The following is a 17,658-nucleotide window of genomic DNA, read 5'->3' as shown; positions in this document are numbered from 1 at the left end:
CGGTTGAACGGCCGACTTGATTTCGGCTCAGGTCACGATCCCATGGTTTGTGGATTTGAGCCTGGCGTCGCGCTCTGCACTAGCAGCACAGAGCCTGCTTGGGATTCTCTCTCTCTCTCTCTCTCTCTGTCCCTCCCCCTGCTCGAACTCTCTTTCTCTCTCTCTTTCTCAAAATAAATAAACAAACACGTTTTAAAAATAAAATAAACACCATGCTTGAGTTGCTATCTTTTCATTTTTCAGCTTCAGGCTTTTTAAAATTCATTTTGTCCTATAGCCCCCCCAGCCCCACCCCCCCCAAAAAAAGATTTTATAGTTTTATTTCCCAGGTGTGCTCCCCACATCTCCCAGCCTCCCAGAGGAGTTTCATTGTGGTTTCTATTGGATCAGTCAACACTACCATTTTATAACATAGCTAACTCATAACTTTGTGTTTTTCCTAGACTTGAATTGTCCTTTTCTTTTTAAAAAGTCTGCATGGTACACTATGTTCTTATCACTAATTTAAGACCAAACTGACAAACAATCATCTAAACACCCTTCCCAAGGAGTCCAAATGCATTCAGAACTTTGTCAAGTTTCTCTGCCTAAGGACGCTCTCTCCCAGAGCATTCAGCTGTGCTCCAGGCTGACCCGGTGGCCCTGTGTGCCCGGCTCCCAGCTGTCACCCAGCTGTACACACCTGCACCCTCAGGGCTTTCTTCACCCCCCTTCCTTCACTGAGAGCTGCTTTCTGTATGGCATGTCTTCCTCTTGTTTGATGCGTGGCCCCATTTTGGGAGAGCACATTCTCTGACACCTTCCTTGAAAAGGTTCCTAAACACTCTGCACGTCTGGAAATGTCTTTCTTCTGACATGACGCTTGACTGATTGTTTAGCAGGTGTTTTCATTTGGGTTTCCCCAGAAGCAAATCCAGAGATAAGTTAGTGAGTGCAAGTAATTTATTTGGGAGATGATCCCAGGAGGCGCCCCGAGGAGAATGGAGAATTGAGACTAGGAAAGGAAGGATGCCTGTACAGGCATTAAGAATCAGGTTACCGTTGTGGGCAACTGGGTTTCTGTCCTGCTGGGATCGCAGGAGACTATGCAGAGCACGCCTAAGAGGTGTCCCGCCTGAGGGGCAAGAAAGCCCATCCCCAGCTGGGGGCTGCTCCTGGGGCACAGTAAGTACTGGCCAACGTCATGGAGACAGTCAACAAGGGAATTTTAAGAAGGCCAACCCTGCTGCCTGCCCCGAGACTCCCCCTCCTCTGCCTCAGTATCTGCATGTACCTCATGAAAACTACTTCTCGACCACCCCATCTGCAGGAGCCCCCCGTGAGCCTGCAAAGAGGTCACCCCCTCCGGGATGACCCATTCAGAAATCGGCCTCTGCCAACACAGCCACACAGCCTCTGTGGTGCCAGTTACCTCAATGCCTGCGGACGTGTGTGGGTCTCAGACCAGCCAGTGGCCTCGACGTGCGGCCCCAGGACTAGCAGCACAGCAGCCCCTGGGGAACGTTAGAAGAGCAAAAGATCAGACCCACTCCACGTCCGCTGAATGGAAAGCTCCGGAGGTGGAGCCCAGCGGTGTGTGTTTTCAAAGCCAGCCCTGCAGGCGATTCTGTTGCCCGCAGAAGCGAGAGCACCACCGGTGTGAAGTCCCGGGAAGGCGGGGAGCGCACGTGTCCTTCCACACTCCAGGTGTTCGTACATCTGTACAACTGAATCTCATGAGTGAGTGGAAGGGATTAAGTATTAACCAGAACTCGGAGAGAGTAAGCCGCAGATCCCATACGCCTGCAAGCCAAGTAGGGAGGTGGATGTTGAGGTGCGTCTGTGGGGACGAGGATGTCGAGAGGCACTGGAGGGGCAACGAGGAGAGAAGGCCAAGGCCAAGAACACACCTGGCCTGTTAACAACCTAGCCTATGATGTCTCGGAACACCTGTCTGATTTCGGTTTGACCGTGTTAATAAAGCATGACACAGAATGGAAAGGAGAGTGAAAAAGAATTGTGCAACATGCATTTTCTATTTCCTCCCTGCTATTTTAGGAAGAAAGAACACGTGCATGTCTGTGCTAGAATAAGCGTACGAAGACGAGGCCGCCACGCACACATCTGGGCTCCGCAGCAGCTGCTGTCAGTGGAGTTGCCCCCCGCTGCCCCCCAGTTGGAGGCTGGCCATGACGGCCTCCAGCCCCAGTCTCCCACGCAGTCTGCATGCAGAGGGCGACCAGCACTCTGATCCATCACCATGTGTCCTTAATGTCTTTCAGCCGCCCACGGGGACATATATTATTGATGGCCCTGGGCAGGCAGCAGATTGAGCCAGACAGGGAGGAGTGAGAACGGGGCAAAGTTCCCATAAAGCGACGCAGGCTTGCAAAAGATAGACTGAGATATCTGCTATAGTAACAGGAGCAGTGATAACTCCGCCCCTTCCCGGTGCATTTCAGTTCCCACCTGGCAGACGCCCCCTCCGAAGCGAGGGACACACAGCCCATCGTTCCTTCACGGCGATACTGCTAAGAGAGAGGAATAATAGTGGTAATTATAATAGCTACAATTCAGTGAGCGCATACGAAACACCAGGCGTGGTGCTGGGCCTTGTACAGACCCTGCCTCAGGTCACCTCTGCAAAGTCACAACTTTGTTTTTGGTTGAAGACTCTCGTCAAAGTCACAGGAACAGAAAGTGGAAAACTCCCCCCGATTTAATGATGAAACCACAGCGAGCTATTTCCCAAGCATTTGCTATTTGGGGAAGGACACGGGGTACAGTTAGAGACCTCGGGCTCTGGAGCTCGGCCTCAAATGCTGGCTCTGCCTCTCACCCCCTCTGCACCCTGCTTTTCTGATCGGTAAAGTTGGATACCCCATATAAAAATTGTGAGGATTAAGTGAGTAATCGTAGTAAACGTAGAAAGCCCTCAATGAAGAGCAACTCTCGTTACGTGCGCTTGAAATCTCGCATTCACGTAATATCCTTTTAATCTTGAAACAATTCTATGAAGTAGGTAACTTATCATCTCCATTTTGCTGATAAAGAAACAGGTTTAGCTAGGGAGCAAGGCTAAATACCATGTTCAAGGACACAGAAATGGAAGGAGCCCAGGGAGGGGATGTGAACTCAGGCCTTTGGACCTACAAGCCCACGCTCCTAATTAAGTTTTTCCCACCTCACCTCACTATCTGCCATATAAAGAACCTTATGCACAATCAAAAACAAAAACAAAAACGAAAGCAAATTTACCTACTTTCAGAAAGTATAGTTCTGCGTTAGTTCAGGTCCTTTGATAATCAGATACCAAAACAGGATTAGTTGTGTAGGAGATTCTTTGGGGGAAATGCCTAGAGAGAAAATAGGGATATAGCCAGAGGAAGCTGGGAGGGCCCTGAGGTAGCTATGCATGTCCCAGGTGTGGAGGAGAAAGGGCCGAAGGAGCAGGGGAGGGAGAGTCTTCGTCCGCAGAGCCATTCTAAGAAAGGTTTGCCAAGGCCCCTGGGGAGACCAAGTCCTCCCGCCGGAGGACGAAGTGCCTTCCAGGAACGGCCTTCCTTAGAATTCCCACCAAGCTCAGGCACCTGCCGAGAGCGCTGAGTGGAAAGCATGGTGCAAACAGGGAGACGGTCTTCAGCGGGGACCACTGCCAATTACACTCCTCCTTGCAGTTGGTGATCTAAGAGGTGCATGTGCATGGCCGGCATCACTATCAGTTGAAAGCGAGGAGATCTGGCAAAATATTCCGTGGGAAGGCCCTGAGCTCCATCTAAGCAATGTTTTGATGCCACGCTTGATGAAGTAAGAAGTCAATTCCCTCATGAGAGGAATGCCTCTTCTTCCAGGCAGCCTTCCCAGGAGACAGGTCAAGGCAGGTGCTGAGGAGTCTCCCCCCACCCAAGGGCCGTCAGCTCTGCTCTGCCATTGTTCATCTCTTCCTGTGTCAGCCTCACCGTCTTCTTGGACTTCAGACACCTGAATACTCCCCCTTCTCTCCACTTTTGTCCTTTATGACGATACCAGATTTATTTTAGCTTTTAAGAAAAATATCCTGGTTTCTCAAGGTAGCCTAAATTATCTAGAGGGGTTTGTCAGATTCCTTGAGGGGGGTGAGGGAGCGGTTCACCAAAGAAGTTAAGTATCAGGTGTCTTGTGAAGTCACTGAATATTTTATTTTTCAGAGGATGGACCTATTATTTCTATCCATTCCCTCTCTCCGTTCTCAACCTTTCTCATACCTTCAGGCAATACGGCTGCTCCAAAGTACAGTGGGGAAGGAAGGAAGGACATCAAATGGATATATCTGAGTGGGAGATTGATTCTGTTTGCTGTAGCCTCTGCTGGTTACAGAAAACCCTAAGACAGAAGCATAAATTGATTTCCAATGCCGGTCTCTAATAACTCAAGCTCATTACCCTAAGTTTTCCTTAGTGCCTAAATTGTTATTTTGCGTGGCCTTGAACCTGGATCAGGGTTGCAAAACAGTACAAACAGCACTTTATTACCTACCATTTGTCACTTATGTCATTAAAACTTGTTGATCCAGTTCTTGTGTGTGTGTGTGTGTGTGTGTGTGTGTGTGTTTTAAGTGTATTTATTTATTTATTTATTTATCTATTTGGGCAGGGATGGGGGGAGGGCAGAGAGAGGTGGACAGAGAGAATCAAATCCCAAGCAGGCTCCACACTGTCAGTACAGAGCCCGACCTGGGGCTGGAACCCACAAACCCTTAGACCTGAGCTGAAATCGAGAGTCGGATACTTAACCAACTGAGCCACCCAGGCGCCCCTCTTGTGTGTTTTTTTAATACAAGTTTCATGATTTCACAGAATATGCCTCTGTTGTCAATTACTTGGTGCATATTTGACACAAACGGAGTTGCGGCTTGCGAACTTGTAGTGATAGTAGGAGGTCTCCTCATTTAGACTGTGCCCACTTAGGGAAGGGACTACTACATTTGTGTGACTTCCAACAGTGAGCATAGTCACTGTTATGTTTATGTTATTATTATGCTAATAATTTTTTGTTGGAATGAAACATACCTCTTTCAGGCACTGAGGCCTGTGGTTTACAGAAAGTCACAAAACTCGTCTTCATGGAGGTCACCTGTGTAGATGACAAAGAGAGACCAATAATCCAATAGTTTCAATGAAGGGTGGTATGTGCCACCAGAGAAGTACCCATGGGTGCTAACGGCATGAAGGGTGATGGGGGGACTGCAGAGGGGCTCCCTGGAATGGGCCGCCCTTGAGCTGAACACAAAGGACAAGTGGAAGAAGTGATTGTCCTCTGTCTCTTTAGCCTTCCCTAGGCTTTTTAATACCATTTTGTGAGACATAAATAATGTCCCTCCTTCCTCATCCACTCTTTCTCATTAATCCATTTAATAAGCCTAGAGAGCAATGGTCTGAAATGCTCTAGCTCTTGGGGAAATGTGTGTAGGGAGTAATTCATAGTACCATTATAATCACAAAATCTTGGGACGACCCAAATGTCCTTTTGACAGGCAACAATTAAAAAATAATGACAGATTCATTAATCCATTTAGTCATTCCTCCAGCGAACACTGAATGAGTGTCCACCATATGTCAAGCCAGGTTCTAAGTGCTAGAGATACGACACGGAACAAAACGGAAGTTCCTGCTGGCAGATGACTTATACTATCTGGCTTTTTCTCATTGTTAGGCATATCTTTCTACATCCTAAGTACAATTTGGTTCTTCAATCTCTTTCAAGTCAAGACCCATTGGAGAAAAACAAGTGAAGAGTCGACTTGATTTCCATTTTAGAATCGAAAGTTCTACTTCCTCCATCTTTTCATTTATGTAAACTGTGATTTCAATAATAAAACACCACACATGGCTATTCTTCAGTATCTCTTGAGGGTCAATAACCCTTCAATTACTATTTAAGCTAAAGAATTAATAAAGATTAAAAAGACATTCTTCCCTTGTGTTTTTGTATAGAATGAATACTCAAACTGTAGACTCCATTTTAGGTTAATTTATAGTTGAATTCACAGTGGAAAACCTAAGTATTCATTTTAATTTTTTTTAAGTTTATCCATTTTGAAAGAGAGCGAGAGTGAGCAGGGGAGGGGAAGAGAGAGGGAGAGAGAGAGAATCCTAAGCAGGCTCATCACTGTCGTGCTGAGCCCAAGGTGGGGCTCCAGCCCACGAATCGTGGTCCACCTAGACGACCCTAAGTATTAATGTTAAAATGATCTTTGTAATACTTTAAAAAATTTTTTTCAACGTTTATTTATTTTTGGGACAGAGAGAGACAGAGCATGAATGGGGGAGGGGCAGAGAGAGAGGGAGACACAGAATCGGAAACAGGCTCCAGGCTCTGAGCCATCAGCCCAGAGCCCGACGCGGGGCTCGAACTCCTGGACCGCGAGATCGTGACCTGGCTGAAGTTGGACGCTTAACCGACTGCGCCACCCAGGCGCCCCTGATCTTTGTAATTCTAACCTGCAATTTGGCAAGGGGCTTCTAGAAGTTTAGAAAGATACAAGAAGGGCGGGGCCCCTGGGTGGCTCAGCCAGTTAAGTGTCCCATCTTGATTTCAGCTCAGGTCATGATCTCACATCAGGCCCTGTGATGAGCCCAGTGTCTGCTTCGTGCTAAGTGTGGAGCCTGCTTGGGATTCTGTCTCTCCCTCTCCCTCTGCACCTCCCACATTTGCGCTCGCTTTCTCTCTCTCTCAAAAAATAAATAATAAATAAATAAATAAATAAATAAATAAATAAATAAAACAAGAAGGAAAGAACTGAACGAGATATCCTTGGGGGCGATAAATCTCAGGTTTCTCTTTGGTTTCCCGAATGAAAATGTAGCCTTCTTTCCAGAAAGAGAGGTTCAAACACATTGTTCAGAAATAGCTGCTAAAGTTACTCCTGATTTAAACTTTTGCTACTTTGGGGCGCCTGGGTGGCGCAGTCGGTTAAGCGTCCGACTTCAGCCAGGTCACGATCTCGCGGTCCGTGAGTTCGAGCCCCGCGTCAGGCTCTGGGCTGATGGCTTGGAGCCTGGAGCCTGTTTCCTATTCTGTGTCTCCCTCTCTCTCTGCCCCTCCCCCGTTCATGCTCTGTCTCTCTCTGTCCCAAAAATAAATAAACGTTGAAAAAAAAATTTTTTTTTAAAAATAAATAAACTTTTGCTACCACTTCCTGCATAAGTACTTATTTTGTTTATGCAATGTCTGATGATTGATATGGCTAATATCTGAACAAGGGTTTCTCAACCTCGGCACTGCTGATCTCCGGGGCTGGGTAGTTCTTTGTTGTGGCGCTGTCCTGTCCATTGTAGGATGTTGAGAAGCCCTGGCCTCTACCCACTGGATGCCAGTGGCGCCCCCACTGCTCTCTCACCCCATCCTTCCATTGGGACAACAGAAAATATCTCCAGATATTGCCAAATGTCCCCTGGGGGAGGAGGACCAAACTGCTCTTGGTTGAGAACCGTTGTTCTGGACAAAGACTATGACTATTGTCCCCTTGTTCTTTGCAACTGTATATCCTGCTGGTATTTGGACAACGAGACTGCCATGTATGGATGGACGGGTCCTTCACTGCATGAGAGCACCCGGCCAAAGGTGTAGGAGAACTAAACTCCAGCTCTTGCTCTGCTTGCCAAGCCAAAAAACCTATAGGAGGCCTGTCCTGGAGAAAGACACCACTTTAGAACTCACATGCGGGTGACTTGTGGGCTAGCTTCTGTTAGCAAAATGAAAAAATGATAAGCAGACATTATCATAAAAAATGGTAATGTCAGACGTTAAATTCATCTAGCCCAACTCCTTCAGGCTTACAGATTGGAAAACTGAGGTTTTCCATGGAATTCTGGAAGGATGACTGTGAGAAAATCCATCAGTTTCTAACTTCAACAGAAAACTTGAGATGTGAAGGGAGAAGTTAATGCTCTTCGGGGAACCTGACCATCAGATGGAAATATCTAACACGTATTTGGAGAAGAGCCCTTCCATGAGCAGAGGAAGGAAGCACAAGCCAAATTGCAAGCAGGTGTAAGATAAAAAAGTGAGACCCTTCATACCAAAGATATGGACTGAGCAGGGAGAATGGCATGTACTTGACCAGGCAGGAAATGTCCCTGGAGAAGAAAGAGCTGAAGCTGACTGCTCGGCTCAGTTCAAATCCAAAGCCAGTGTCTGATTCCATGTGGCCATTGGGACTGATGCCCGGCCCATATTGGTACAGAGCACAAGCACAGCAAAGCCTAGTCCTGAGCAAAAATGTTGCTGACAGTGGAGACCCTCTGGGGCAGAAGCAGAAAGCTCTCCTAGGGGAAAGGGCAGGCTGTCCAGGAGGAGAGAGAGTATTCTGAAAAGCTACTGTTTCAGTCTTCCTTCTTTCTATAAGAAATATATGGCTGGGGCACCTGGATGGCTCAGTTGGTTGGGCGTCAGACTCTTGATATTGGCTCCGTTCATGGTCTCAAGGTTTGTGAGTTTGGGCCCTGCATTGGGCTCTGTGCTGCTGGCATGGAGCCTGCTTGGGATTCTGTCTCTCCCTCGCTCTGCCCTCCCCCGTCCCCACACCTCCTGTTGTCTCTCTGAGACTCTCTCCCTCAAAGTAAATAAAGTTAAAAAAAAAAAAAAACAAAAACATGGCTACATATGACACTCTTCTTCCCCTGGATGATCCACACACCCAGGGTAGTAAGATAAGCTGTATTTTGCCATTGTCTGCCCCAACCCACCTGCTGGACTGGCCAGATGGAACACATCCCTTCCCAAGACAAGCAGGACTCTGGGTCTCTGAGCCCAGTGACATCCTGGAACCTAACCACGTGGGTAACTGTCCAAAGCACATGCTGTTCTCCTCACCCTTGCAGGTCAGCTTTACCTTGTTCAAGGGCTCAGCCCCTCTCACGTTCCCCAGCCAGAATCCTGACCAAATCTATGACAGGTTTAACAGAAGCTGCGGCAAAGCTCAGAAGCACAAGCTCAGAAACCACCACTGACACATCGCTCCTCCTCCCTGGGCTTCTGGCTGCAACCCCTTGGCAGTTTTCCTCCAATCCTCCCTCCCAGGGACCTCACAGTTTCAGTGGTTCCTGTCTTTCCTATGGGCAGTATTCAAACACTTAGGAAGCAGCTATAATGCACCAATTAATTAGAACAGGTGCCTGGAGGCCCCCTGCTGGGTCAGGTGTTAATTTGCTCCTGGCGGATTCACATGGAGGTGCCGGGTCCCGGGGACGGGGACCATTCCCACAGGTACAGGAGTATTTCAGTGTTACAGCCCTGGTGAGGACTTACCAGGGGATAACAGTCCCGAATCTCCCCCTCCTTCCGGGGAGTACAATTTGACTCTGCCTGCCTCCTACAAACTCACAGAGGCATCTGTAGCTTTCCAAAGCTCTAGACATTTCAAGCTCTAGACATCCAGCCTCTTCGGGAAGTGATGGGGTCTAGAGATAACCCACAACACTATACCCTTGCAGATTTCCTTTCCAGAGAACGCCAGCTGTGACACCTTTTTGGGAAGAGCCTCATAATATACCCCGAGCTGCTGACTCCCCTATTCTGCTGCCAAACTTCACAGACATTTCTGCGGGGTCTGACTCTATAACAATCCATAAGGCACTAACTACGGCTATAATTAAAGTGTAAAAATCAATCCAGCAGTAGCACGCAGCTGGGAGGGGATGCATCTCCTGCGATGTCCCCAGTGGGCCATAACCCTCCTCTGGCTGCCGTGGCATGTGGCAGAGGGCATTATGTCAGCAGCATGAAGCCCGGAGTGCACCTCTGGCTGTTACTTCCACGGCAGGGGCTTGGGAATTAGTCATTATGCTGCAGTGACAATGGCAGGGAAAAACAGCCCCCTGGGCAAGTGTTGTTAGGTGACTCAGGCTGGAACTCTGCAGTGAGGGTGTGAGATTTGGTGCCAGGAAGGGACCAGCCAGGCTGAGGGGGGCGACTGAGCAGAGAGGGTGGGAGATCTGGGACCAGGAGAATGAAGGAAGAAAGGGAGCCAGGCCAAAGGGGAGGCAGAACCCCCCAACACTTTACTGGGGTTTTCATTGGGTAGAGACTGCCAATTAGATGCATTAATTTAATGAAATCTGCTTGGCATTTAAACGTACTACATATCTACTTAACACACGTGTGTGTTTATGTAGATTATTCTACAATGTGAATTTCATTTTCAGTGACTCTTGTTATCCTCATAAAATTCTAGAATTAAAAGGCGTCTTGGCTATTGTTACCGCCAAGTGATAGACTGGATCTGCATTCGGCAGAAGTCTCTGCAGCCTGGCCTGGAAACCACACGCCCTACATCGATTTCGCTTTTGTGTGGGTTCAATGGTGTCTCACCCCCCTCAGCCCCCAAGGGTGTCCATCCGGAACCTATGATGTGACCTTATTTAGGAAAAAAAGTCTTTTTGAAGTGATTAATGGAAGGATCTCAAGATGCGACCATCTTGGATCAGGGTGAATCATAAATCCAATAACAAGTATCCCAATAAGAGGAGCGAAAAGGAGAAAACACACAGAGAGGATGATATGAAGACAGAAACAGAGAGGAGAGTGGTACATCTGGATTGCCAGTGGCCACCAGAAGCCAGGACAGGGCACGGAATGAATTCTCCTCCAGAACCAACGCTACCAACACCTTAATTTTAGACTTCTGATCTCCAGACTCTGAAAGAGAAAATTTCTGTGGTTTCAAGCCACCCAGTTTATGGAAATTTGTTTCAGCACCCACAGGAACTACTATATGTTGTACCTGGTGACATGGTTTGGGGGATGGCATCAACTGCTAGTTTGGGGGTCAGAATAACTTGGATTTGGATCTGAGTCATGCCTCTGCCAGTTTTCCTTGTACAACCTTAGACAAATAATTTCTTAATGTTCCCTTCTGTGCAACGGGGATGGTAAGTAATATTTACTTCACAATGTTGTAAAAATGAAATGAGATACAGTGGCAGAGCACCTCGCACATAGTTAAGTACTGGGTAAATTTCAGGTTATTATCGTGACCTATTATTAGAAGTTGGTTGAGCACCTAAGCTAATAACTAGTTAAAGGGAAGATGGGAACAGACACGAGTTACTTACAAGTAGGCATTCCAGAAAGAGACAATGGCTCCCCTTCTGAAAAGAAGTAGGGATGCAGAATATTTGGAAGAAGTACTAAAGAGAGACCATTAGCTGTATCTGAAAAGAGGAGAGAGGAGAAGAGAGGAGTAGGCTGGGAAAGACATGAGGGGAGGACTGGTTTTAAAATAAAAGAAGTATTGCTATTTTGGAAGCTGAATGGGGGGTGTGGCTCTGTGTTTGGAAGGAGGATGGAAATGGAGACACTATTATTCTAAAGAGAGGGAAAGAGGCTGTAATTATAAAGGGGATGTACATGTCTCACATGCTGAGTAATTAAATGAACATGCTTTAGGGAAGCAATGGAAAGGAGCCCAGGGAAGGGTGAATTTCCTCATCACGATGCCTTCAAGTAACAGAATGGGCACCTGCCCATCTCCTGAGCTGGAAGAGATGACAGGTCACAGATTTCTAGGCCACAGCCCAGAATGAGGGAAAGAGCACTGCCTGGGAGTCATGTTGGGCATGACTGTACCCAAATGGTACATGTACCCAAATGGGTACAGAACATGTCCTTGGGGTCTCATCAAGACTGAGCTAGTCCTGGAAGTGTGGTTTTGACAGCAGAGAGGATGGAGTATGTTCTAATGTTTTAGAAGCACATACTCTCTTTGCCATGGCCCCACTTCACTTCACATGACCTGTTTGAGCCCTGCAAGCCAGACAGAACAAATGTATTTGGTACCTAGCAAAGGGTGATGTAATATATTCTTGCCCTCTCTCCCTGCAAGTCCCAGTGCTAAAAATGCACCACTCATTGAGGGAGTTGATTGCTAGTGTCATTTGAACCTTCTTTATCCCTATTTCTTTGGTTTTGTCTACTGGTTCTATGAATTACTGAGACAGGAGTGCGAAAATCTCTATTGGCAACTGTGGGCCAGTCTATTTCTCCATTCAGTTCTATGAGTTTTTGCCTAATGCATTTTTGAAATTTTGTTACCAGGTGTATACATATTTAAGATCTAAATATCTTCCTGAAAAATCAACCTTTTCATCATTAGTCTGTTTAATATTAGTCTGTTTCAACATTAGTCTGTTTCATCATTAGTCTGTTCATATATACATATATATATAAAGCAAACAATAGTTGTAAGGAAGTTGGAGTATATATATACATATATATATATGTTTATATATACATATATATATAAAGATATATCCTTTAGTTTGAACTTATCTGCCTTTATATTTAAAGAGAATTTCTTATAGACAGCATATAATTGAGTCTTATTTTTTTCATCCACTCTGACAATCTCTACTTTTTAATTGGAGTATTTATACCATTTACAATTAATGTAAATATAGATATGGTTGGGTTTAAATCTACATCTTGTTTTGTCTTCTATTTGTCCAATATGGTGTTTGGTCCTTGTTTCTGGTTTTCTATTAATTGAGTATTTTTAGCATTCATTTTTTTTTTAAATCTCCTCTATTAGCTTATCAGCTCTATCTCTTTAAGTCATTGCTCGAAGATTTAAAATATGCATTTTTAATTCACTGCAGGCTACCCAAATAGCATCACAAAACTTCAAGAATAACCCAAGAGCTATGTACTCCCAATCCTCTAACCCCTGTTTGTTTTATGTGCTATTATTGTATATTTTTCTCCCACACATGTTACAAAGCCCATAGTAAATAATAGTTTTGCTTTAAACAAAAGTAACTCAAAATGAGTCACAGATTTAAATGTAAAATTTAAACCCAGAACTTTTAAAAGAAAACATGAGGGAAATTTTTTGCCACCTTAGAGAAGAGCAAAGATTTGTTAAAACACAAAATGTACCTATTAAAGGACAAAAATTAATAAATGCACTTTATTAAAATTAAAAACATCTATTCTTTAGTAGACATTGTTAAGGAAATGAAAAGGAAAACCACAGACTGGGAAAGATAAAATGCAACACGTTGATATGAAAGAGGACACATAACTAAAATAGATAAAGAACTCCTACAACCCAAGACAAATAACACAATTTAAAATGGGCAAAATATTGAAAACATGAACACGCTTCACACACACAAATACATGCATGCACACACACATATACACACAAGAACGGCCAATAAGTACACAAGAAAGTGCTCAGCGTCAACTGCCATAGAAATGAGGTACAAATTAACATCACAACCATGTGAAAATACACAGCCACTAGAACGGCTAATATTTAAAAAGGCCGACAACATTAAATGTCGCTGAGGATCTGAATTCGTCCATAGAAACAGAGAGTTAAGAAACTAAGTCTTTGAGTATTTTTGTCTTTCGTCTAATTTTTTTCTTCTCATAATTAGCAACTGCTTTTATTCCTGTCAGATTCTTTGACTATGCAGCTACTCCTGTTTATCCACCATCTGATGTGCTTGACATCTAATTAACTAAATATTTACAAGAAATTTTCAGAGACCAGCTGACAGCCGCTGTCTGGGAAGAGCCAAAGGGTGAGCTTGCTTGAATGGGATACGGAAAAGCTGCTTAACCGTGACATAGGAGAATAATAGACACTAGATGAATTCCTCCCGGGGGGGGGGGGTGATGTGCCCATTTCCTTTCCAATTTCTCTGGGATTTGCAAATTGTCTCCCATCACTACTCCTCCATCCCCACCCCTACAGTGACCTCAAAGCCAGTGGATGAGAATTCACCTCGCGAATACTCGCCACCCCCAGAAGGTGAAAGTTGGGAAATGTAGAAGTGAGACTCTGTTGCAATGGGACTTTGGTTTTCTCTATTATTCCTTGGGAATTATGCCAGCTTTCTTTTCTTTAACAGGTGCATTAAAAAGTGACCCAACATTTAATAACTATGATTTACCAATAGCTACCTAGCACAGCCTGGGGAAGGTGGCAGCCATCGTGTCCATAGAATATAGGGCGCCAAGAACAGATGGGAGAAGGAAATTTTTTCCATCTGGACTTCTAAGTAGTAGTTCAGGAACTTAGATTTTGCTTAGCTTCATAAAAAAACTGCAGGGTTATGAAGTAGCTCCAAATGTTATTACGCCTTATGTCCTGGAGTGTAAGTGGCTTCTGCCGTGCCTCTTACTCATGTCACTGTGTGGGTGGCAGTGTTCTGGCCAACAATGACCGTGCACAGTTTGGGACTGAGCCACGTTTATAACCATCTCACTAGGTTCTGGAGAGTTCTCCAGAGCTGACAGCACAGGGCTAATTAGAAAGGCAACTCAAGTTATTTACCAGATAACGAGGGGGAAATGCCTGTGATTTAACTTTTACCTACTAATGTTCCCTGTGGGGTTTTTGAAGAGAAGAGAAGTAATCACCTCCTCATTACTGCAAAGTGTGACTTGGTGTGTTTTTTTGCTGCTGCCATAGTTGTCTCCTCCTCTGGGCTCTCCGGGAGCTCAGGAGTTATTGCTCCCGAATGGCTTGAGCTCCTTTGAGGCATTCCATTAAGATCACCATTTAGATTTCCAACAGTCAAACGTGAAACAACAGACTCTCGGTAGTTAGTCTAACATTTTCCCTAATGCATGAATTTCCTTGTCAACACACAAGGAAATTATGTGTCTGGTCTCTGCTTTGCACATCTCTGGATAGGGCGCTCACTACCCCACCTGCAAGCCCATTTCTTCACGACGAGAGTTCTTAACATTAAACTGAAGTCGCTCTCCTACTTTACTGGCTCTAATTCTTCCTTCCTCCGTTCAAGAAAACGAGTCTACTCTGATCTCCAAATGATGGCTTCTGTGTCACACTCGGCTCCTGCCCCTTCAACACTGCCCAAATGCTGTCAACCGCCAGTGTCTTCCCCTCCAGTCAGTGATACTGCAATAGAATTCTGACCGTCTCTGTTTCTTTTTCTTTTTCCTTCTTTTTCTGCTTTTCGATTTTACCTTCATTCTCCCTTCCTTCCTCTCCTCCTTTTCCCTTTCTTCCTTCCTCCCTTTGTTGCTTTTTATCAAAAAAAAAAACCCATGCAATCAAAACACTGTCCAGAAACACAATCACATACATGCCTCCCCTATTCCCCACAGTCCCTGTCGAAGTACTACACTCAGATCTGCTCCGAATAAGGGCAGCTCTCTTACTCCAGAAAAACAGAATTTGGGGTCCTATTTACCCAAGGAATCATGGTGAAAAGTTTGCTTCAGCATCGTATTTTTCCCCAGAATGTCAATATCTGCTGGACTCAGACCTCAGCTTTTCATTACACTACACACCATCTGACCACAAAGGGGCCTGAGAGTCAAGACACCTACTTGGTTCAATTCAGACGACAAACTTCCTAATCTAATGTAGCAACTGACACAAGAAAACGTATTTCTTGAACATGAGGGCTGTCCACATGATCACACAACATGAAGACACAACCTCTGAGCACCCACCAAACTCAGTGACCCCCTTGCCTACTAAATTGTGGTGATTCTCCTTCCATAAGCATCAACTCAGATTCTAGAACCGCCCCCCCCCACCCGCCACCTGCCTGAAGAGGGATATGTCATTCACGAAAGGAGGGGACCGTTACAACCCTTGTGAAGCAGTATTATTGTTAATTGCAAAGATAATTTACATACGGTATTTGTGTTTCATCGTTGCTTGTGATATTGATGGTGTGCCATCCGGCTTTCTTCTCGTTTCTATGGGAAAACAACCACAAAGACCGCATTTTCTTCTCAGATCCCGCCAAAGTAAGAATGGATTTTAAATGTGTATTTATCTGTTTATAATCATATATTTGGAGAGATTGGACAGCCCGGATCCCTGCATTTTCCAAAATGACATAATGGGTATCAGTGACAGGGTGAAATTGTGGCTCGGAGCCATCAGACGGATATGGCATTTGCCACCCAGCTACATGTACACAGTCAGGCCGATGAAGGCAGGCGGTGGAATTCAAACCAGCAGGCTGTGGTGTTTTGCGTTCAGCCCACGTCACCCGAGACAGAAAACCAGTGGGCTGACGCTGGAGAAAGTTGAATAACACAACGTTCCACTCCACGGGTTCCAAGCGTCAGCTGGACGACGGGGGGCCACGGTGGTTCCAGGGCTGGGGGAACAGCAAGCGAAGGGATGGGGAGCAAAAGACACTCGTCAAAGAACATGCAGGGCCCGGGCAGACTCCCACTCGAGAGAAAGGAAACTGGCGGAGCATGGCTTGTCTTCTAGGGCCTGGACGCACTGTTACTTGGCACTTGCTGAAGGCAGTGTCCATTTTTGGTCGCGGGAAATGCAAAAGGAAACTCAACCTGGCGACAGAGGAAAAGGGAATCCACTGGTTCAAGTAACTGAAAAGCCAGGGGTCTCTGGCACAAATGGGGGGGGGGGGGGCCGCCGGTGACGTCATCCGTTTCATTCCCTCCATTTGGGGGCTGTGATTTCCTCTGTGTGGGCTCCACCTACAAGCAGATGCGTCTCCTCTGCTGGTAAGACAGCTGCAGCCGCCCTTCGAGGTTCCCATGCCAGCCTCTCAGCTACGCCCAGCAAGAAACGGCTTCCTTTTCCATGGTTCCCACACGAGTCCTGCAATGGAGGCTCAGCGGCTCTGATTGGCCCACCCCTCAACCAATCACTAAGGGCAGAGGGATTTGATATGCTGATTGGCCAGACTAGGTCACATGCTCCCCCTCGGATTCTGATCGTTTACAGCTTGGATTGAGGGAAGTGTGGCTAGTTCCGCAATCTGCACCCCTCCCCCCTCCGCCAGCGCCTCCCAAAGTTAAATGTTATCAGGCAGAAAGCGTGCAGGATGTAAACAAAAGTGGATAACCACATCGAAGTAACAAAATTGGTAGAACGCGTTGGGGCAGAGTTTATGGATGGCAAGGGACTGCTATGTATAACACTAAATGGTGGCCGTCATCCCCAAAGAACCTACACGTTGTGGGGATTCTGTAACCAGTCAGGGTTCTGCTCCTTCCAGCCATCATTTTGATCACTGCCATTGTCAAAGTACAGCAGCTCCCAACCTGGTCTTGTCTGAAGATAAAAGCATAAGATTTTCCAGGATGGAAATGAATTTGGCCCCATCAGCAGTCAGAGGTTTCGAGGACTGATCATGTTTAAAAATATATAGCGATTGCCTTTATTCTTGGCAGCTTGTTAAGTTTTCATGTTTTCTTTGCTGACTTACTAGTGAAACCACTGTTACAGCTTATTATTTAATGAAGTAATTTTCTAATGTGAACTTACAAACGTTGTGGATGCTTCTGTTACTTTTTTAGAAGTGCCAAGAATCATCATTTCTAAGTTTGTTGGTTATGTTGATGCCTCTCCTGAGTGTCCGATTGCCCTTAATACTAGAGAACTGAGAGAGATTGTTCTGAAAGTCACAGAGAGTAGACAAGAGCCTTCTGGCTGGTGGATTCATTTAAGAGGCCAAGAGGCAATGTCTTCTCTCTAGAATCTGTTAGTCATTCCTACTGACTCATAGTAATTCCCTCTCTGAGCAGAAGTTCCCTTGAGGCAAGTCCCCACCATATGGCTGTTTCAACTGATAGAAGAATTCAGTGATGTTCATACAGCAAAGAGGTCCTGTGACTCCCAGGCAGCAAATCAGAGACCAGTCTTGGCCATGGCATAACCCTAGCTGG

General features: G+C 45.7%; 1 long non-coding RNA gene across 2 annotated transcripts; it reads right to left on the bottom strand.

Annotated features, from left to right (window-relative positions):
- Positions 1 to 380: 380 nt before the first annotated feature.
- Positions 381 to 16,675, bottom strand: LOC123380935. 2 transcript variants are annotated; one of them, XR_006587370.1, is made up of 4 exons: positions 16,469 to 16,675; positions 15,643 to 15,705; positions 5,028 to 5,091; positions 381 to 4,341 (listed from the first exon to the last, which is right to left on the bottom strand). It is a non-coding gene; the product is annotated as an uncharacterized LOC123380935 (long non-coding RNA). The 2 variants fall into 2 exon arrangements; XR_006587369.1 differs by having other exon boundaries at positions 15,643 to 16,675.
- Positions 16,676 to 17,658: the final 983 nt, after the last annotated feature.

Source organism: Felis catus, chromosome D2 (genome assembly GCF_018350175.1).
Source record: "Felis catus isolate Fca126 chromosome D2, F.catus_Fca126_mat1.0, whole genome shotgun sequence".
Taxonomy (NCBI): domain Eukaryota; kingdom Metazoa; phylum Chordata; class Mammalia; order Carnivora; family Felidae; genus Felis; species Felis catus.
Note: the sequence above shows the minus strand (reverse complement) of the source record. Positions and strands in the feature narration are given on the sequence as shown.